This window comes from Egretta garzetta, unplaced genomic scaffold, assembly GCF_000687185.1.
Source record: "Egretta garzetta isolate BGI_Z169 unplaced genomic scaffold, ASM68718v1 scaffold419, whole genome shotgun sequence".
Classification (NCBI taxonomy): domain Eukaryota; kingdom Metazoa; phylum Chordata; class Aves; order Pelecaniformes; family Ardeidae; genus Egretta; species Egretta garzetta.
The window spans coordinates 323,974-347,165 of record NW_009260777.1 but is presented as its reverse complement, the minus strand read 5'-3'; the positions used below and the strand labels follow the sequence as shown (position 1 = coordinate 347,165).

Here is a 23,192-nt window from a genome sequence, read left to right as displayed (position 1 = left end):
CACCGCTTGTGACCGGCCGCCAACTGGACTTAGTTCCATTCACCACCACTCTCTGGGCTCGGCCACCCAGCCAGTTTTTAACCCAGCGAAGAGTATATTCATCTAGGCCACGAGCCGCCAGCTTCTCCAGGAGAATGCTATGGGAGACTGTGTCGAAGGCTTTGCTGAAGTCCAGGTAGACAACATCCACAGCCTTTCCCTCATCTACCAGGCGGGTCACCTGGTCGTAGAAGGAAATCAGGTTGGTTAGGCAAGACCTGCCTTTCATGAACCCATGCTGACTGGGACTGATCCCCTGATTGTCCTCCGTGTGCCTGGTGAGCACACTCAAGATGAGCCTCTCCATAATCTTCCCCGGTACTGAGGTCAAGTTGACTGGTCTGTAGTTCCCCAGATCCACCTTCCGGCCCTTCTTGAAGATAGGCGTCACGTTTGCCAGCCTCCAGTCATCTGGGACCTCCCCTGTTATCCAGGACTGCTGATAAATGATAGAGAGTGGCTTGGCAAGCTCCTCTGCCAGCTCCTTCAGCACTCTTGGGTGGATCCCATCCGGCCCCATAGACTTGTGGATGTCCAGGTGGCACAGCAGGTCAAAAAATGCTTCCTCCTGGATTATGGGGAGTTTATTCCACTCACCGTCCCCATCTTCCAGCTCGGGAGGCGTTGAGTATCTCAGCCTTTTCCTCGTCTTTAGTGGCAATGTTCCCCCTTGCATCCACTAGAGGATGGAGGTTCTCCCTGGCTCTCTTTTTGCTGTTAACATATTTATAAAAACTTTCCTTGTTATCCCTTACAACAGTGACCAGGTTAAATTCCAGCTGGGCTTTTGCCTTTCTAATTTCCTCTCTGCATAACCTGACAAGATCCCTGTACTCTTCTTGGGTTGCCTGCCCCTTCTTCCAGAGCTGGTAAGCTCTCCTTTTTTTCCCGTAGTCACAGTAGTAGACCTCTGTCCAGCCAGGCCAGTCGTCTTCCCCGCCTATTTGCCTTACGGCACATGGGGACATATACTGGGTATACCATATACTATGGTATATATATACATATATATATATGGGTATACCATATACTATGGTATACCCATGGAGAATATGGAGCTGTGAATATGAGATGAGAGAGTGTAGAGCTGTTTGGCTGGGAGCTAAACCTAATTTATGGGTGAAAAAGGCAAGTTCAGGTAATGCCTGTACCGAGTAGTACTCCTTTTTCCCCTCACTGCTGGGTATGTGTAGACAGTACTGATTGCAGAGAGAAAAACCGAGACACTCTCTATTGCCCACTATGAGATTCACGTGGGTAATCCAGAGCCCCTGGTGACACTAGTCCAGCAGATGAGAGCATTTAAGCAGTCTGGCCACTCCATAGTGGTTGTTATGCAGTTTATCACTGAACCTCATCCGAATTTCTCCAGGGGGATTTAACAAATTAATTAGAGACCATAGCAATGGGCTCCCATAACACACAGATATGCATTAAGGAGCAAGACATCCAGGTGAGCAACAAGGAATTGTCTGGGGGAATAGTTACTTTCCTTTGGGCTTGACATCTTGGATTTTCTGGATGAAAAAAAGTACTTCTAAATGTAGGCCACTGATCCAATATTTCTTATTAGTCTGCAGGCTTTGCACCTCAGCAGTTTCATCTGTTGCCAGTGTTGCACGACGATCATCCATGGCGAGAGAGTTCAAAATTCAATCATGAAGATGTCTCCCATTCAGCAAGAGCAAGAACTAGATGGAACATTTGGCTGATCTTTTTGTTGGCTTGGTTGTGTCATGACAGTTACTGAGGTTAGTATGAATGAAACAACAGCTAGACGAGTGCAAAACCTATGTTAAGGTTCTGGTCAGATGCAATTTGGGAGTGCTTCTGGAATCCTAATAGCTGCCTAGGCAGCCCTGCTGTACAGAAGTGTGTTTCTACCTGTTACTTCATGAAGTTCCTCTTCACAAGCTGGTCATCTACACATCACAACCCCTGACTATTCCCTCACAAACTGAGCAGGCTCTCATTCTGGAAATAATGCTACTAACAGCTATCTCAGAATTTACCGGTCACCAGTTTTCCAGTGGCAACCACCTCTGCCCCACATGCTACAGTGGCTCACCAGTGTTCTCCAAGCTGCCTCGTCAATTAATAAAGCTGTCGCTTTTGGGTCTTGGCTACCTTACGCTATTGGATCAGGCTACAAAGCCTTCTGTGACACTGCCAGCTCCCTGACCTTCCTTCCAACATCAGTGAGTTGTTAGCCTCTCCGTAATACACATGCTACTCCAGCAGTGATTACACCACAATGCAAAAAAAAGTGTGTTTTCCTTTGTTCTTTAAAACCAAAATTGGCTCCTGATGAGGCTCACAGTCTGACATCTCCACAGAAACCAGCAAAAGATGGTGGCAGGCTGAGATTTTAAAATATAAGCCAATACTGCTGTGAAACACATAAGACCTAGAAATTATGTGCCAAAGTAACAGCCTCTTTGTTCTCAGATACCTTTAATCAGTTTCATTTTACTAATTACAGGACAATATATGTGAAGCCGAGTCATATACCTATATATATATGCATATATACACACACACAACACTGATTCAGAGTCATACAACAGTGGACCAAAAGGTTAAACTGATATATTGAGAGAGGGAGAGAATCCATTAACACCACATTTGCAAATTCTACTCAACCATAATTTCTAGTTTACGAGCAAGCAACTTACAAAGCAGTTCTGGACTGGATGGATAAACAGTGGTCTAATTAGACTGATGTGCTGGGAAACTCTTCCTTCTGTGAAGCAATGAAACAAGATGATCAGTATAAAACCTGGTGTTATCTGCTAGATCTCACTGTTGGCAAAACCACCCCTCCCATAATTGACAAAGGCACAGTATTAAGACAAACACTTCAAAACAGGATTTGGTTACATCACTGTTAAATCTTTCACGGGAAATGTTTTGCTATATAACCTTGCATTTAAAAAGCCAAGTGGTGGCTGGTAGTGTTGGAAGCTCTGGATGAAGCATGCCATTCCCCACTTCACCATGCCAGGACAGTTTTTAACATTCATAAAGCATCCTAAATGATTAATAATCATCACAAAGGAGCAGCTGAACAGCGCTGCCATATTTATATCTTCCCAGAATAAATGCTAGCTGATTTTATTTGTTTGTGTTTCATGCCTGCCTTAGATGAGCAACATAAAGTTGGTAAGATTGTTACTGGAAGGACCAGTAACACTGGAGTAGAGCACGAGCAATACAAAATGACCCTCCTTGCACATTCATTCCTAAGGCTTCTAAACACCCTGCCTGCCACATGATCAGGTTTCAACCACAAGTTATTGCAACTGAAAGGTTTAGCAAGGGCACGTTAGTATCATCCGTATTGACACATCACCTCAGAGATGCAGTCACAGGCCACACACTATTTTGCCTGGCATTGCACCAAAACAGAACCAAAGTTACTCTGTGTCCCAAACAGCTCATGGGAAAAGTTGCCAGAGATACACATAGCTAAACTGGGGGGGTAGGAGGGGCCTTGGAAATAACGAGATAATACTTTCTACACATGAGTTTCAAAGCAGTGGTTTGTTTATAGAAAAGAGACTTTATATGAGGAACTGAAGAAGGATAACAAGGCAGCTTGTCAGATGTTATGGTGGCATCTTTTCCTGCAAGAGGCTGCAAAAAGTGGAGTATAAAGGTCTTGAGTGGAGAATGGAAAAAAATTACCAACGAAGGCTTGGGTCCTGGGCTGCTCAGGGGTGATAGTACCTTTCTTATAGGTGAGAGGTGAGCACAGGTGACAGCCACTGGGAATCATGATGAAGAGCCTTGAAGATACAAAAGGGCAGTTGATGATTGATGTACAAGAAGCCAGGAGAGGGAGAAGCAGACAGGGCAACAACACCATCAAAGGAGCAGACTAAAACCTGTGAAATCGTTTCAAATTGGTATGAGTGAAGAAAGGCTGCATTGATCAAGGTGAGTTTGTTACAGTAACAGGAAATGTGACACTAAGAATTTGGGGAAACAATTAGATGAGTGCACAGATAAGCTTTTTCCAACAGATGTTAAGATCTGACATGCAATTCCATCATGCAACAGTCTTCAGTCTGTGACCTAAAGAGATCCGAGTAACACCTAAAATTGTCAGTCAGAGAAGTGTCATGGTGGTGCTCACAGCATTTAAAGTAAACCAGGGGCAAGAGGGAAGCAGCAGAGGAGTCTGGGGGAGACCAAGGAGGACAAAGGTACCAAACAGCAAGAGTGCATGAAAGGTGAAAACAGTTTTTAGCTCTGCGTGTGAGTTTAAGAGAAAACTGAAGATGAAGAGGGAAACTGAATATAGCCAAGTGCACCAACAGTAGATGGAGCTGTGAGATAAGAGAAAAAACTAACCTTTAAGGGGACTATTTAAAATAGCAATTCTGAAAATGAAAGCATAAAACCCTACCTTCATATTAAGTCATGAAAAACAATCCACAAGAGCCAAGTTTGAGATGAGTATGACAGCCATACCATGTTAGCAGAAGGAGCTGAAACAACCTGTCACTTCTTTTTCCTGCCCTTAGATAAGCAAACATTGCCCATGCCTAACGCAGGTTCAACCCCAGCCAGCTTGCTGTCAACCAAGTGCCAAGATCAGCCAAGCACCAGGCAAACACAAACTCGACCTGATTTAACAAGCATATCAAGGGGTCGTTTACATTCTTCATGCTCAGCAGTCTACACTACATGCTAACACCATTTGAAATTTTTCAGAAGCACATACAAGAATTTTGTACTATTTTCTGAGTTCCCTTAAAAATAAAGGAATTATTTACAAGAAGTCTGTTGATCTCTGGAAAGGCATAAGTAATACTTTGAACTAAGGGCTAATGAACACTAATTATATATAAAGAGATCTGCAGAGACAACTTGTATCACTGTCACGATAAAGAAGTCTATAAGTGGACTTCACCAACACAGGCTCTACTTCATATCCAGATTCAAAACAAAGCTGGACAACTCCAATAATTCCAGATGGAACTATGAATTTTACTTGAAACTTTTCTGTAAACAGGAAAAAAACCAGACCAAATGGATTCTTGTATTAGGCAACTGTCAAGTGTAAGAACAGTTTTACTTGTCAGGGATCTAACAACCATTCCTAGGACAGATTTTGACATCTGATTCTTCTGTGAATGTTCTCTGGAAGAAGCAAGTTCATGCTTATATAAAACTAAGGCATAAAAATGGAATTGCCTCTAGCCTTGTTCACTGAAGAAGGATCCCTGGAACACTCCTGCAAGAAGTAGCAACAAAAGGGAAGTTTTACAAAAACTTTAATCCCTATTATCATGAGGAACTCCCACCCCTCCTCCAATTTACAAGTAATCTCCATTCAGCCTTTTTCAAGGAAAGAGCTGCAACCACCATTGCCACAAATCTTTCTGAAGGACAGAACACACAAATGATCGATTGGCATTATCAGTGGTATTTTTCAAAGACCTGGAAAAGAGCCTCTGTCAAAAAGCTGGTCTCATCAATTAGCCTGATAAAAGATGTCATCTGCTGCTACAAATCTTGCTTCTCTCAAGGTAAAAAAAAAAAAAAGAAACAAATATTTTATATATAAGCACCTGACTGACACTACTAACAATTCACAAGAGGTGGCACTGAGGCCTAACTATATCACATGGTGCTAAGTGCAGTCTGGGGCCTACTTAAACACGCTATCGAATGGGAATTACATGCCTAGCTACAGGATAATAAATTAAAGTATATGATTAATTTTATCAACAATAACAGACTTGAAGTACAGAGTAAGTTTCAGTTTGTAATTACATAAATGGGTCCACAATCACATAGCCAGCCTGCTGCACATCAAGCAATCCATTTCTCTTAGTTTTGTGAAGCTGAGCTTTAAATCATGTTGTGTAATTTAGAAATCACCATACTGAAATCTGATTTTATTATACATGCCAGTACTCAGCTAAGTAACTTCCAGACCCAGTGAAAACCACAGAACTGTTCTTGGGCTCTTCAGACTATTGACATATATTGTAATTATTTGCCACTTCATATTACAACACGGTAGGGTTGGTTAAGCCCTTTGTTATTTAAAACACTTTTACATGTTATCTTTTTTCAGATCAGCATCATAGCAAAGGCACAAGTGGCACAAAATCTAGTTCAACACACAAAAGAAAACTACCACTGCCAGACACTGTTCCTCCCTGCTACCAGTGTAGAGGCTGAACAACAGAGGGTTATCAGAAAGGACAGAATCCAACCTCACTTCAACCTGAGCACAGATTGCTGCCCCAGCTACCAACCACACTGACAGGCAGTAAATAAATCCCTTTTCACCATTGCTGTAACAGGGACAACAGATACGCACAGACCCTTACTTCACTTCTACCTGTCTACCTCTAACCTAAAGCTGAAGCCATGGAAAAAATCCAAGATGAGCAAATGCACAGCTGCTGCTGAGATGTCCTGCTTCCCCCACAGAGCCTACACACCTCTCTGTACTCAGTTAACCTTGCTCCTGAAGACTTAGTCAATAGAAAGACCACAACAAAGGGGTTAGACACACAGCTAACAACCTATTCAAATGTTGATGGCACTGCTAGCGTATGCAGGAAAAGTAACCCAAGAGGGAGGGAATAGCAAACATTTTCTATTTGTTTTTAAAAACTCAAACATTCAATTGTTTTAAGAGAACACAATAAAAAATAATGGAGCAATGTTTAGATCTGACAAATGCCAAAGCCAACAATACAAAATCTTTCTAGTTCCCAGTGTAGCTAGTCAGCTTGTACAGTATGCTAAAAATTGAAATATTTTATTGTTGCTGAAGCAAAAAAAAAAATTGTGACTGGAAGCACTGCAGTAGAATTCCAGGCAGAGCAATAATTTCTGCCATAATACAAGGACTGCTAGACCATTTGGAAGATTAATAAGGCAGCCAAGCATTCATATCGCCACTGCTGGATGGGGATACAGGAAGGAGGGAGAGGGGAACAGCAGCGCTGCTTTCTTTCCTTGAAGAAAAGCATTCTTGGTAGTTTTTATGAGAACAAAGTACTTACGGCCAGATCAAGTTTATCAAATCTGCCTAATTTTGGCACTTAGAAGAAGCCATGTTCTTAGAAAAATTCCTAAAAATCCTGTAGCAAGCAAGTAGGGAGAATGGGGGGGTTTGTCCATCCAAGTTCAAACACCTGCATTAGGCAGACGTGAGCTTCCTCTGAAGGCCCTCCAAAACATACACGTTAATTACACACAGAATACAGGAATTACACAAAAAACACTGGTACTTATTTTAGGGATACTGCTTCACCAGGGGCAATCTAAACTGACTACAATTTCCCAGTGGTGAAGACATTTTACAAGGTTTCCACCACCTTTTGTGGATAACTAAGTAAATTGTCAGTTTGCTGCTATCCTACTCATATGGTTGTGTCTGTGCAGCTGTTTGTGAGACTAAAATTATTTTAGGATGAAAAACAGCCCAACCTCTTACCTCTTTTTTTCTTTCTTTTTTCTTATTTTCTATACTCAGTTCACTGGTGAGGGTTAAGGTTTGGATTGACAGACATATGAATACAGCTGTGAGAAATTACAGTTGAATAAGGAGAAAAAGCAAATCAAGTTGGGACAGGGAACTGCTAAAAAAGCTTTATACCCAGGGCAATACAAGATGGACCCACATCCTCACATTTCTATTTCATGCAGGCCAGAGGCACTTGTCTTTTTCTTCGGCACTGCCTTATGTGTGCTTTAATTGCAGCATGCTAACAGCAGTTGGCATTTTACAAAATGCTAGAGCTAGGGATTAATGTTTTAAAGGATTGAAAGTATGTGATTTCAAGCTGCTTTACAATTGTAAGGAACATTGACTTCTACAGAGGCTCATAACAAGAGCAGTAAAAATCATGTCTAAATGGATGCGGGGGGAAAAAAAAAAAGAGTATTCAAAATGGTGAGATTTTAAGAATCAGCATACAGTCATGTGCCACATCTAGAGCAATCCATGGAAAATGGAGAACTATATGTTGGACTTTGCACTTTGCTGCTTCTCTTTTGACTCTGGCATCTTTCTGTTAGCTCTGGTGTACATATGCGTTGCAAGCAATGACCTGTCTGCCATTATATCCCTCGTGTGAAATCATGTCAACAGGGATACTTGTACTGGTGCAAATAAACTATAGCAGAGGTTCTACAACTGGGGTAAAGAAAATTACTTTTAACGGGTACAGGGAGATGGCTTTTCCTGAATGGAGGAAAAGCTCTGCTTTTAGCTTGGTCTCCTGTCACACTGATTTTAGCTGCAGCCTCAGGGGATCTGCCTTCTCACCTGAACACAGTAAGTACCTGTATGTACACAGTCATTACACTGAGTTCTAGCAAAGTCACTTGCCCAACAGGTTGCTACCAGTATTATCTGAGCAAACCCAGTTTGAAGATCACTGCTTGACTGACTGAATTTAAATTGTATATCCCGCAGCAGTTAGACGTGCTTATGTCTTTCTCCTACAGCTACTTTCTACAGGGACTGGCACAACATTAATCCTGTGGACCCAAGGCTGGACCTCTCTCTTCCACAGAAGATCCTTAGATTCTGGGGATGTTCTTGTATATGTTTTTAGCATCAAAATCCCTCACAACTCTCTTCGCAAAGACTCAAGTTTTAAATCTGTATGCCTACTCAAAGTATTCAGCAACAAGTTTGTTCTGTAGCCTTAAATCTTAGGAGCTCATGGGAACTCATTTTGTCCTGAAATGATAGAGTTACACATCACTCCTCTTTCCTGCAGCACTGTACTCAATCTTTTATATTATTTTCTCCATTCACTTTAGAATATTTAAAATGTACAATAAGGAAGATCTCCAAAACCACAAGGCCATTTTAAGAAAAATATCAACACATACCTGTACCCCAATTACAAAGATTTGCAGGATGGTCAAACAGAAGCCCACAGTTGCCACAAAGTAAACAAGAACCTTCTGTAAGACAGGCTGTGGCAGGAACAGAGACAAAAAGCTAAGAAAATACTTTGATCACAGCAGTAACTGCCTCATTCAGTTTGACAAAACCCACTGTTTGTCACTAGAGGCATCACCAAACTCCTTCACCAGTGACTAAGGAGTGATATGAACCTGTACTGCCTAGCAGCCACACTGCCATCATTGTGCCAAAATGACCAGCCAGTGTTGGGGGATTGGAACAGGACTGTGCAGTGCATTCCCTCCTCCACACTCAGAAGGTGCCAGTAGTGAGGTCTTCAGACCTTTTCCATGCTTCCCAAGTACAGCAGGGTTCAAGGGACACCCTTCCCAGAGTGCCAGGCAAAAAGAAATGGTGAAGCAGCAAAACAGGTGGGGTTTTCTTGCAAATGGACCCAAATTTTGTGCTCAAAGATAGAACACATACACATGGAATAGAAATTAAGTGCTAAACCCTAGCTAGTCTGCAGCTAGTGACAATAAAAGAATTGTAAAAATTTATTTATACTTGCTGATACTCTGGGTGCTCTGAGTAGCACAATTCTGTGAAGGACCGAGAGAAAAAATTAAGCAGAAATACCAAGTGATGATTCCCAGAACTTTCACTTTGTGTTCTTAAGGATTAAACCTGAAAATAAAAGGTAGCCCCAGTGCAAAATAATTTATTAAGTTTTTTAGATGGTGGCAGTTTGACAGCATAAAAAGGCTGTGACAACATAATAGAAGTCACTTCAAAATATTATCATCTCAATAATAAAGGATGACGTAATTATAAAAGAAACACTGAAAGAAATGCTATTCCTTCTTATGTGAAAAATAAAGAAGTGACAGAGTAACTATTTTTATTTTTCCAATGGAATACCATCTTCAATTTTTCTATTCACTCTTTGCTTTTGGTTTGTCTCCAAGTGATTAAATTAAAGGACTATGTTAATTTCCCACATATCATTTACACAGGCCAGATTGGAGGTTTTTTTATGAGAAAGATTTCAACAATAGTGTGTCTTTAAACCTTCCATTTTAGGTACACTTTCATATTTACATAATGCTATTTATCCATTTCTAAATACTGGCTGTAGAGTTCAGGGACAAAAGTTGTTAAAAAAAAAAAAACAACAACAAAAAACCCCCACAAATTAGGTTAATATTTCTAATGCCTGAATAGAATCTCTTACCAGAATACTGCCTTTGCTCTTGTTAGCATACTCATTTTACAAATTATGCAGATTTTTTTCAGTACAGGACAGCAACTCTGCAACCACTTCTTCAACAGGGACTCAATTGTTCTGAACTCAAATGATCTGAAACATGAACTAATTATCAAAGCCTTGCCTCAGTGCAGTCATATCTTGATTTTTATTCCCCAGCAGCACCTAACTAACATTTCACAGTAAGGCCATACGCTGACTTCCTTGTGGCTAGTGTATTGACTAGCGAACAAGTAATTAGTAGTAATTAGTAGTCCGTATGAGACCTAGTCCCAGGGCAAATGACGTGTGTGCCACAACAATGCCACCTATGGATCAGCTATCATGCTGTATCAGCTATATCATGCTGTGGAGTTACTCACAAGTAAGCTGTAATACACAAAGTGTCGAGTAATTTAAGTTTATTCAGTAAATGCTCACAAAGGTACAGAAACATTCTCTAATCCAAGATTTTAAACTGTCTGCTACACCCTTTAAGGCAATGATATCCTTCTCCCCTGTGCCATGTCTGTTAACAGTAGTTTTCACCACTGCCATCGCCATGGATGAACAAACATGTTACAGATCACCTCTGCAAAACAGCACAGGAAATTATGTGAGGGCTCCTGGAAAAATCTCCCACCAAATATGAACTGTGACAAAGTTTATTTTCAATTCCTATGCCTTGGTTGGGGACAGGGAAAATCCCTCTGGAGACCTGACAATGTCGCCAAGTCTCGATTGGCAGTTTTTCGAAAGAGCAATACAACTGATAACCACCACTAGAAGACAACAAGACCTTCTTAATGCAACAAAATGTTAATTTCTCAAGGAAGTTCCAGAAGATTCCAACAAAGTAGTCTATTCTGGACTCCTGAAGAATCTGGGTCTTTACATTTCTAGATGCATTCATATGAACAAGGCTCTGAGAGACCGGAAACCACTGTGGTGGTCATTCATCCACAACAGTATTTCTTTTACTGAAGTCAACTCAAGTTTGCTGCTGGCCCAGCAGCTGATGAGTCATCAATCCCAGGAGTATTCACACTTGTGCACATCTGGGCACATAATGCTGACCTATTTATATTTTCATTTTAAGTCAGCTAGTACAAGATGCATATGTAACATCACCATACTCATGGATCTCACTAAACTTTCTGCAACATTTCCCATTTTAAAAAGCATTCCTTTAGGAACTTACACATGATAAATAAGTTTGAATATTTTCATGTCATTTGAATGGTAATGGTTTCAGCACTGGAAGCTTCTTATTCAAGTAAGAGTTCATGAACACACACAAATATACGTGATCTCACTGTGGTAAAATAATCCTGTCCAGAATCGAATAAAAACATATACAGACATTTAATATATGACTGGAGTAAAAAGTTCCACTCTTAAGAACATTAAGTTAAATGCTTCCAATATCAACAATAAAAACTAAACTATAATGAGATTTTCAGTTTGATGTACTTAGAGAGATTAATAGATTATAATACTAAAGAAACAAAGAAGTATAACTTATAAAGGAAATACGCAAACTTGCAGAGTGCCAAATGTACCTTCATCCAAGTGGCTGGACTATATGATGTAAACAGTTGAAATTTGCATTTCATTTAATAAGACAGAATTAAAATCTTTGCCAAAGCTAAGTTCACTAATGAAATGACAAATTGTCATTCATCACCTAAACACTCTTATCAATTTCTATGTATGAATAAAATCTTACACAAACCTTATGCTATCCCTGTTTTGTTTTGTAAAATACCACAACAAGCTTCATGGATCATTGTTGTTTACTACTGTTTTCCATGAAGTTTTCTACAGAAGAAAATATCACACAACCGCTACTGCAGGTGGCATGTAAGATTATCCAACATAATTTAAAAAAAAAACAAAACAAAACCAAAAAACAGACTAGCAAGTACTTCTAACTGTCACCTTACTAAAAAACAAAAGATCAGCCCAAAGTATCCTGTATTGAAATTATGAGAACACACTGAACAGACAACATAACAAACCTTAAACAACAATTTCACTTAGGACTTCTAGAAAGACTACTTTGAAGTTGTATAGAGTTGCACTCCAATACAGAAAGGCCTTGACCTTTTAATCTTGCATATATTTAAGCCTATGATTGTACTCACTTCAGTGAGGCTTGTCATAGAAAAATAGTAAGGCTAAAAAATGATTATTTGCAAAAAGGAGAACAAAATACCAGTCAGTGCATTCTATGGGGAAAAACGAATAAAAGCAAGATCTAGAAATAGAGGAGCATTCAGGGCAGCTCTTGTATGGAACAAGATTCAAGATTTTTTGCAGACCTCCAGAAGAGCAAATAATAAGCAAAAATAAGAGTGATAAAAGACAAAAAGCGCAAGTGACCTAAAGGACAAATGCAAAATTTTTCCCTTATATGGTTTTTTATTTCTATATCTACATATTTACATACTTTTCAAAGTAAATTTGCTATCATTTTGATAAGAGAAATTCTCCACTTGATATATACCTTGACAGTAACAGTTTTTATTTTTACTTCACTTATAAAAATATAGGCAACAGTCTGCATAGTCACTGTATAGTTTCCTTGCAACCTAAATCTCTTAAAGCTGCAAATAAATTATTTCCAAAAGAAATACGTTTTTCTTTAGGCATTCTTAGAATTCCCCATGATCGTTGCTGAACAGAGGAGCTATTCATTGTGATCTTATCGCTTACTCCCACATAGTATATACAGTCCAAAGTCTGCTTCAGTGCCGGCAGGTGGAATGGAAGCGATTTCATCTGGACTGCGTTTGGCCCTTACAGACCTAATTACAAAGCTGTATGGAAATGAGCTTAGAGAAAATGCATGAAATAATTCACAATACAGTTACTTTGTGGTTTACGAGGATCACAAATGAAGCTGCATCAGATTTCTTTTTTAAAAGTCAACCAAATATCTCTCTGATCTCTTATATTTGCCATACATTAAGAATGCAGAAAGAAACCAATGACTTTATGTTTGTTACTGTTTAAAAAAGTTGTATCACAAGAGCTGTAAAACCACAGCTGAGCTGTAGAACTACAACCACTTTTTCAGAACTGTTCCGTAAGCTTTTACCAGCCATGCTAAAACTGCCTAGTATAAGAACGTTTACAACACTTGTTCATTCTCTCCTTTCCCCTGGACTCCACAAGACTCTACAACAGTAACATATTGCATTCCTGGCTTTTGCAGGCTATAGTTTCTTCCAAGGATACAGTTTTAAAAAAAAATTTAGTCATGAGTCAGACAATGAGTATGATTTTGAAATCAATGTGAATTCTGTCACTGACTTAAGAGCTAGGATTTCATCCAAAGAATGTTACCATATGCTATTTAACATTATATGTAATGTAAACTGTGATGTGAAATTTAGTCTGACTGTTAAAAGAACCAGAAAACTGTCTAGCAACTTCCTGGTTCATCATATTTCCAAAATTTGTCTGCTATAAACTCAAGCTCTTTTTCTTCCAGTCTCTACAAAAGAACTTTTTTATTTAAAAACAGTAACAAAATTAAAAGTCATAAATGGCTAACAAGTTGTTTTGCCATGCAAAACCAGGAACATTCCTAAGAATAAATTTTCAACAGTATTGTAGCTGTGTGGTTTCAAGTTATCAAAGTGATTGACTTCATGAAGGCTGGAAATAGGAATGACAGGAAATCATACAAAGAATGGAATTCTTGATATTTTAAAACTAAATCGGGGTAGGTTTAGGCTAGATATAAGGAAAAAATTCTTTACAATGAGGGTGGTAAACCACTGGAACAGGTTGCCCAGAGAGGTAGTGGAGGGCCCATCCCTGGAAACATTCAAGGCCAGGTTGGATGGGGCTCTGAGCAACCTGATCTAGTTGGCGGTGTCCCTGCTGACTGCAGGGGGGTTGGACTCGATGACCTCTAGTGGTCCCTTCCAACCCAAAACATTCTATGATTCTATGATTCTATCATGAATAAATTGACCCACATGCAAAGAGGCAGGCATGACTCTTCTAGCTACATGGTTGGCAAAATGAAAGATGCATTTAAAGTGTTTTTAAATAGAAGAAAAGGGAATTACCTGCAGAACTAGATTAGGGATTTGATCAATACAAGAAGTTGGTTGTTGGAAGGAAACAGGGCATGACAAGCACTGTACATCAAAAAAGGCAACCACGCTTTTCAGCTGGCTTTTCAAATGCCACACTACAAAAATGCCAGAGTAGTCGCAACTGGCCTGCAGAGACACTGCTTCCAGGCTGTGCGCAGGTGTGAACCCCAGCAACACCTGATCATCCCCTACCAGACATGCAGGGTTTCCTTGCCTGGAAGTCATCTCACCCACTGCACACTCCAACTACAGCACCAGACCTCATGCAGGTAGCTTAGATCACCAATGTGTTTAGGTTCAGCTGCAGATTTAAGCCTAGAGCTATCACCAACTGTACAGAGGTAGCCTATCTGAACCTACAGATTTCATTGAACAGTCTTCACTGCACTGCAGTCAGAAATGGTGATTTACAATGGAAGTTCTGCACGTAGATAACTCCCTACTATATATAATTAGGATGTCTGTTCCCATTCAGACAAAATCCTCTCTGAATTTTCCGTCCAGCCAAATGAACAGTAAACTTCGAAGGGGGAATGCTTTACCAGATTCTGTTGCAAACACTGCTTCATAATTTGCATGCAAAGTAAAATTTCTGTTCTTAACATTTATGTAAAGGTTCTTGCAATGTCTCATAACTTTCCTATAGGTATTTGAACCATTCTGCTTATTTTAAGAGGACTACATTACTCATGCAATTCTGTAGGTTAAATTAAAATAGATGAATGATATTTCATTACATTTTACAGGATTTCCAACAGCCTCTGCAAAGTTTTATTGCCTTTTTTTTTTTTTTTCAATAGGGAAGAAAAAGAACTTACAGAAAAGCACCTCTTAAATCTTTTGGTATTTCAACCTGCTAACTTTTCTATACTTTAATAGGCACATACCTGTGGCAATGAAAGCCAACAATTCCTCCGCCAAAAAGTCAGAATTGTTATGTGCACAACCAACTAAAAGGAAAATATGAGCTGTTATCTGACATGTAAGATATCTTCCAATTGCAAGTTAGAATCAAAATGGAGCTTTATATGAACTACTGTGTATTACGCTAGTTTTGCCTTTACTTGTGTATGTGTACCCATCTTATCTGCAGTTCTATAAACCAAAACTGAATAAACAAATGGTTCACAACTGATTAATCCAACTCAACTGATACATATTTTATTTCATTTATTTTTAAAAAGGAAAATGCCTTATGCGTGCCCCAACTATGCTCACCATAATTTAGCAGTAATGTATCCAGGCAGCCTGTAAATTGATGAACCTTTGCCTTTCATCAATTTGCAATCCACCGCTGTTCCCTACCAGCAGCTCCATGCCATCCATTCGTATCACCTGTTTCCCCATGCAATCAACAGTCTTCCACCCATCCATAAAAAGCTCTTTGACTTCATGCCACTAGGATATTACAATTGAACACTTCTCCCTTAATTGGAAGCATTGTTTATTTAGGGAGATATCACTGACTTAAAATCTGATGCATTTCAAACAAAACAATAACAGTCCCCTCATTACAGCTTCAATCTATCAGACTGGCTCATTTTTATGATTTTATAGTAGTATTTTTCAATGTCTTATGCTTTTCTTGCATGCTATTGCGTGAGTGAAAGATAATTCCACCCTCTACCACTCCCATAAATGTTCTCCAATTAAAAATAAATCAGGCAAATAAACAAAGATACAAGTAACAAGGAAAGTGACCAAGTGCACAACTTCACACAGTCCACTGTGTGAACTGCTCATGAAGGACGTGCTTACAGGCCCTAATTGACTGAATGCATAAAGGAAACACTAAAAATAACATTAACCACTGTCAAGGTAAAAATATTCTGTATTTTACTGGGCATTTTCTTCTGTGCTACCTTTCAATTACAGCAAACTAATACTAGTTCCAGAATGCTTGAAACAGACTTGTAACCTTTAAGATATCTCAGATATTCTGAAGGATGCAAAAAGCACTTGACAGCAAGAAAAATATTAGAAAAAAAGGCTTCACAAAAGTTAAAATACTTATTCAAAGGAGTTGAATATTCCTTCGCTGTTTGTATTTCTCAAACGTTATAGTACTTATCACTAAGTGAGGCCTAACCTACACTGGAAGACTGATTTATCTTGGCTCTATCAGTTTTGCACCATTAAAATACAAATACATATCCTCTTGAAGGGTACATAAATCAATTTTTACTAAGATTACTGCTTTCACCCTTGCACTTGCACTCGTTCAATTACATTAGCCAGTAAAATAAATAAATAAAAACCTTACAATATTAACTGACAAAATCATAATTGATACAATTTAAATTCAGGTGAGAGTGTAATTATATCAATCAAAACCCACCAGGAACTAAATTTAATTTTTTTTTTTCTATATAGTGCACAAAGCACTATATAGAACCATTAATACACACTTATTCCTAAATAAGTAAAGGTTTGCTTGTTTGTTTGTCCCAATGCTATTCTCAATTTAACCATCCTTTCATACATCAATTTCTCAGTGAAAAACAAATGTCACAAGAACAAGCCTGAAAACGTGTCAGTTTAAGTCTGTCAACTGGGTACAGCTAACTGCTACTGGAGGCAGGATTGCCACACACGCAGAAATGCTCACCCAGTACTCAGCCTGCCGACGTTAGTGAGGCCCATCAGCATGATGCTGCAGAGGCTGCCTCTTGGCATGGGTACCCAGATGCAGCCACTTCTCCAGTGATGCCGAGATCTCTCTTAACACTGCTGCATCGCTGCTGGCACCCACTCAAGCAAGGCAGACGGGAGCCACTTCCAACGTAACTCCCGATGCTGCGCTCACAGAGCTAGCTGCAGGACAGACATAGCATAACCACAGCAAGAACTTAACTCTGACAGAGCTATTCTATCAGTACTTCTCCCAGTGAGAAACCAATTCTTTCTCCTAAGGACTGAACTGTCTTACCCTGTACTGCAGGGCACAACAAAATAATTATGCCAGAACTACTTGTATAGAGCATAGAGGAGAGGAAAGAAGCAAAAGAAGGGAAATTAATTACTCTTTTGCCTCCCCAAAGTCAGGTACTTCTGCCCACGCACACAACAGCAACCCACATGCTGTAGTACCGTATCCTCTCTTACCAAGAAACTCTACCTGTTGATCCAGTGCCTGTCACTGCTTTGGCTAAGGCTGACCCTCAGAAACAGAGGGCATTCATCATCAGCCGTATCTGCCACCCAGGCACACAACTAGCCCTTACTGCATACCTGTGAAATCACCTGTTAGCACATGCCATTCTATCACACTAGCCCTCTTCCTTCTGCACCTCTCTACTGATTTTTAAGCAAGCCAACAGTGCTTTAACAAGGCACAGTTTCTGCATTAAAGACAGATTAAGCAGTGCCTAAAGTCTGCAAGCAAGGTGATACATTCAGGACAGAGATCCCAGATTTCAAGTGCTCTGCGATAAATCCAGTGATAAATCACATCATAATGCAAATAAGTACCTGTGTGCATCATCACATCATCATCATCAGATGACTCTAGATGATCACTGCCTGTTGCTTCATAACACCACCTAACCTAGAAACCAAACTACCTGGTGCTGTATCTGCAGTTATTTCCCATTTTGCTGATCCGAAAAAAACCAAAAAAGCCAAAAAACCCAACAGCCAAAATATGGAAAAGATGAGGTACTTGCCTTCTGATTTTGGCAAAATCTTCTCCTAGGAAATTAAATAAGAATTCCCTTGCGCTGTATTGCAAACGGAAATAACACACTATGAGAGCGCTAAACGAATGCTACACTGCAGCTGAACAAGACAATAAAAGCATTGTGACAAATGGTTTCAGTGCCCCACCATATATACTATTTGCCAGCTCTGATTAAAAGCTGAGGCAAGTCAAAAGGAATGATAATATTGATTCTGCTTGACATACATTTCCTACCAGACAGCAAACTACTGTGAAAGAATACCTAGTCACAGATTTTATAGTCAAATGCAGAACAGCCCCACCCAGCAGACCACCCAGATCATTAAATATAATGCCATTATACATTCCCTGAATATACTTGCAGATCAGACCCATTTTGTAAGCAGTATTTTTATGTTTTAAATTCCAGAAAATTAATAAGTAATCTTAATCAGAGTCATCAAGTATTGGCCCCAATCTATAAAAGTCTACACTTGTATAGAACATGAGCTGGGCCTTTTGCTGCCACTAAAGTAAGTGCATATATAACTGAGAGCTCACAGTCTCTTCCACAAACATTCAGTACTCGGTGTGCACTATGGGGTAGTGGTACTGCATCCACTACTTGTGTTACTTGCCTTTTTTTTTTTGTAACGGTAACTATCACATACTGGCAATAGACTCTTCGTACAATGCAAGCCAGCCACAACTTCTTTCCAATACAGGCCATGCAGCCCTCTGGACTTTAATTTAGGTCCAGTCACTCCTATATATGCCATATAAATGGAGTAAGTAAAATAGCCTTAAAAGTCATCAGCACTCCAAGCTCTCCTTCTGGCAGCAGCAATCCTTAAATATACCAAATGTAGAGAAGGAAAAAGCACAGGAAAAAGCAGTCAAGTCCATTGATTTTAACCGCATTTTTTTTGACTTATGAAAACAGAAAAGAATTTTAAAACACTCATATATTTATAGGAGAAACAGGAGAGTATCTGCAGACACAGTCTAATCAATTTTTTCCCTTATGTGGATATCGCCTACAGCAATGCACACACTCCCAAACCTCCAGATCCCTAACACAATAAGGCATGTGAGTCAATACACACAGAGAAGAATATCCCAGTACAAGATAATAAACATTTCTTTTTACTAACCTTAAAATAGCATATCTACAAATGATGCTTTTTAGGGATGGGATATAGCAAAAAGCTCCTAAAAAAGCATTCAGTTTTATACTTACAAGAATCTATTAATTCTGTAAAGCTCAGTTGATAAGCTCCTGTTAATTATAACACTTTCTGTGCATGCCTTTCATCTGAGGCTCTGGAATTGCTTGGAAAAATCTTAATTAGGTCTCAAAACAGTACTGTGAAGAAGGCATATTCTCTTTGCACAGAAGACAAGGTGCAGACAGCTTACGTGATTTGCCAAAAGGTCACCAAAAGGCTCTGGTCCTAAATGGCACTCGGCAGACAGCAGCAGAGCTGTTCTCTCCCCTATCCTCATCCCTAGTCACATCTCATAACCAGCACACCACATACTTCTGTCCCTCGCATAAATACCTTATTCTTTCTTTGATTTTCAGTCACAGATTGAACTGGAACCCATGAAGACTTAAGAGTTTTTTCCACTGAAGGCAGGCTTCCAGTTTAAGGTAGTTCTGTGAATCTCTCTTCTTTAAACTGAACTGGTCTACACTGACACAACTGTTCATTAAAGCTAAAGCAAACTCTTGCTGGTATAAATAAATGTTGTGCCTGGGAGGCTGGAATATCTTATAGCATCAGACGTTTAAAAATCTTATTTTCAGCCCTGCCTGATTACTTAAACCACCATTATTATAAAACTACAATGGATAAAATCTCATCTGAAGCTGATTAAATCTTTTCTGAAGTAATGGAAGAGTAGCAAAGAATCAATTTACATTTTTTAAGGATATTTACCTCTACTGCAGCTTTTGGTTCTGCAATGGAGCATATTGTCTGCCAACTTCCTCTCTAACTTAAGTCCAAAACTTCCATTTCTTGCTGCCAATCATCTGCTTCAATAAATCATACTCATAAACATTAAAACATGCTTTCATTTGTTTAAAATCAAGACAGTAATTCAATCTGAAAGGATTTAAGATAGCTGTAATAAAAAGTGAGGTGAGGTGACGAGATGACAAAGTTGTAGAAGAAAAGCTCTATCCCATTAAAAAACCAGAAATTATAAGGCCAAAGATGACTGATCCTTTTAATTGCTACCTAAAACATAAACATAATTCAACTTCCTACACAGACTTGCGCCAATGTGTCTAAAAAGATATTTGATGAATACACACTGTGTACCCATAACTAGAACCAGACCCACTCAGACACCTCAAAAATCCTCAGGTTTTGGGGGTGATCAGCACGTACAGCGCATAACCTTTGTGCTCACCAACAGATTTTCAGAAGAGCAGGTTCTGGTGACGGCAAACCCAAGAAAGTGTACTGCTCTCCTGAAAAGTTGACATTTACCACAGAACCTGACTGACAGCTCAGCTTTGGGGGGTGAGTGTGGAGGTGAAAATCAATTTCACACTGTCAGTATATATTCAACCAGCTTTAAACGTTACCTAAAACAAAGGAAATCATGAGTAATCCATGCTTACCAGTGAGTTAAAGGTAGTGAAGCTGGTGCACCCAGTATATTACTCATCCATTACACTGAGATACATTTCATTTTTTAACAGGGAACAGACCACTAACAAATTATTCCCCTTCCTTTCACGTTTGATCACAGTTTAGGCTACTTATTTAATCACTCCCTGACATGCAGAGACTAAAGAGTTGTCAAACAGAATGACACACAATTTTTAAATGTGAACAAAGCAATAAAAGCTTTTAGAACAAAAACCAGCCTTGCAATAGTATTTGAAAGTTGCAACTGTGGGTATAGCCAGCACTACCAGGAAAAAAACAAATTGGGGTTTAACCAGCAGTAACAGGGAAAAAAAAAAAAAAAAAAAAATACCCCTTGAATGAAAAAAAAGTGAATGTATGCCTGCGAGCAGCGTGATGTGCAGTGCTTCTACTAATAAAAGGTTAGAAGTAGCCCACTCAGTACATAGTAAAACTGAGATGAAAGTGTTTTTCTCACAGATCCCATTGAGAAAAACCCTGGCAGGCAAAGTAAAGACCTGGCCATAGACAAAAACAAATAAAAATGTGGTCACCCCAGTACTTTCACATATCATTAGCAAGACAACTGGAGTTGTGACACCACAACCCCCCTTGCCCCCAGTATTGAGGAGAAGGGCCACTGTCAGCCCCCAAAATTATGTGCATTCCAAGACTTCCAAGTATACTTCCCTTGAAAATAGCTAGAGGCGTTTCAGTTAACTGCTGTGCTTAGAGATAAACCCAATCTGAAAAAATCTCAATGCTACTAATATGCAAATGCGTGTTTGGCCCCCAAGGGCACTGCAAGTTAAGAAAAAAAAAAAAAAAAATCCAGTCTTAATAGCCCTCAGGCATGGGAACAGCTCTCATGAGAGTATATGGACACATAATCCAAACCAAATCAGTCAATACTTCGAAAAAGCACAGAACACACTTACTCCCTGAATCCACTTGCACAACAAGCCAGAGCCCCTTGTTTATGGCTATTCAGATTGCACGGATGCTGGAGATAGGCTACGTTAATTTTATATCATGTTTTTTAATTAAATCTTTCTGGCTACTCAGAACCCAATTTTCTCTTCATAATATGAATCTTTATTGGATGGCTGTAAATAGAACATGGATTCATTTCCATATAAAGAGATCTAAATATACTCCCCTTCACCAATGGAAAAAAACCAGAAAACCTCACGTTAACAACCCATCTAAACTTTCACAAACTTTACACAGACATCCATAGAAATCATTAATACAGCTCAAGCTGCTGCGAATTAGTCCCTCTCAATAGCATACAGGCACTGGCAATAGGTATCACTGACATTTCAGTCCAGCTCTCCATGGCTGAACACACACTTCATTAAACCAAATGAAAAGGAGTACCAGGCTGGAAAATAATGGCTTTTGAATTCCTAGTTTTACTTAAACTAGACTGGCATTTTGCCACAGATTTTAGCAGAGGCTGAAATCACAAGTAATTCTGTAGAATGCCAGGGAAAGCAGCAGAAAAGCACAACCACACGTTTGCAGAACAGGGTGTCAGTAACAGCTCTAACAGCATCACCTTAAGAGGAACCTCTCCTCCATGAAAGAGTCAGGGGAAAACCGAAAGAACCGAGTAGTAAAACAGGACCTGAGATAAGTGAAGAGTTTGACAGTTTGGGGTTTTTTTTCTTGTTTTTACAGGGGATTTCAAGCTTCATGGTAGCTTCACGGTTTCTGTTCAGTCATGATTATTGCAATAACAGGGTTTTTCCTTAGGTTCTTCATAACTAATTCAGATTGTACACTGGGATTTGCAATGTATCTCAACAGACAAAGGGTTGTGCCTTCCCCTAGGCCATCTTAGGCAGATCATCTACCGGGTTGCCTGTACTCAGGCTACTCCTTGTGTCACATGCAAGTTATCACAATTTCTGATACACTGGTCATGCTGCAAAAACCATCATGCATTTAAGCTGTAGTGTAGCAATGCTAAACATCTGTGAAGTTTTACAAACTGTGCATGGTTTGAACATATAATAAAATAAGGCACTCTTCATTCTGCATACTGACTAATGCACACATATCTTCATCAGAGAAAAATAATTTTTCTTCAGATACATAAAAACTGTTTATTCTTTAATCTACTCAACTGCTCATTTTGGTTAATAAGAAATATATTTTAGCAATAAAGTACAAAAATATGAAGAAACCGTTGGCTTTAGAAGGTAAAACAGCAACATAATTCTATTTTCGTTTATTTAAGCTAAAAAGCAGGAAGTTTTGCATGTACTGTTTTCAAAAAAGTATTCTACACAACAAAAATAGGGAAGGCTGGTTTCATTTCCAGGCATTGCCTATTAATAGCTTGAGAATGAAATGCTTATTGTGGAATTCTAGCAATCACATGACTCAATTGTTAAAATGACCACACCACCATTCAATAATTTGATTTTCTGTACTAAGAGCTGTTAGATACTGAATGGTTCTGAAAATATGGGACTTGTTTAACCAGGAACTGACATCTTCTCAAAATCTCACTAATCATTTATGAGGGAAGAGTTAAATTTTAAGGGAATTTGACAAATCTAATGTCTTGACTTCTAAAGTGTGAGTC

At 39.3% G+C, this 23,192-nt stretch overlaps 1 protein-coding gene across 1 annotated transcript in view; it reads right to left on the bottom strand.

Annotated features, from left to right (window-relative positions):
• Positions 1–23,192, bottom strand: part of PLCB4 (phospholipase C beta 4) — a 194,689-nt gene that overhangs the window by 135,920 nt on the left and 35,577 nt on the right. The window contains exon 2 of the mRNA XM_035901740.1: positions 2,715–2,782. The gene's annotated coding sequence lies outside the window, so the exon portion shown is untranslated. The remainder of the gene's footprint in view (positions 1–2,714; positions 2,783–23,192) is intronic.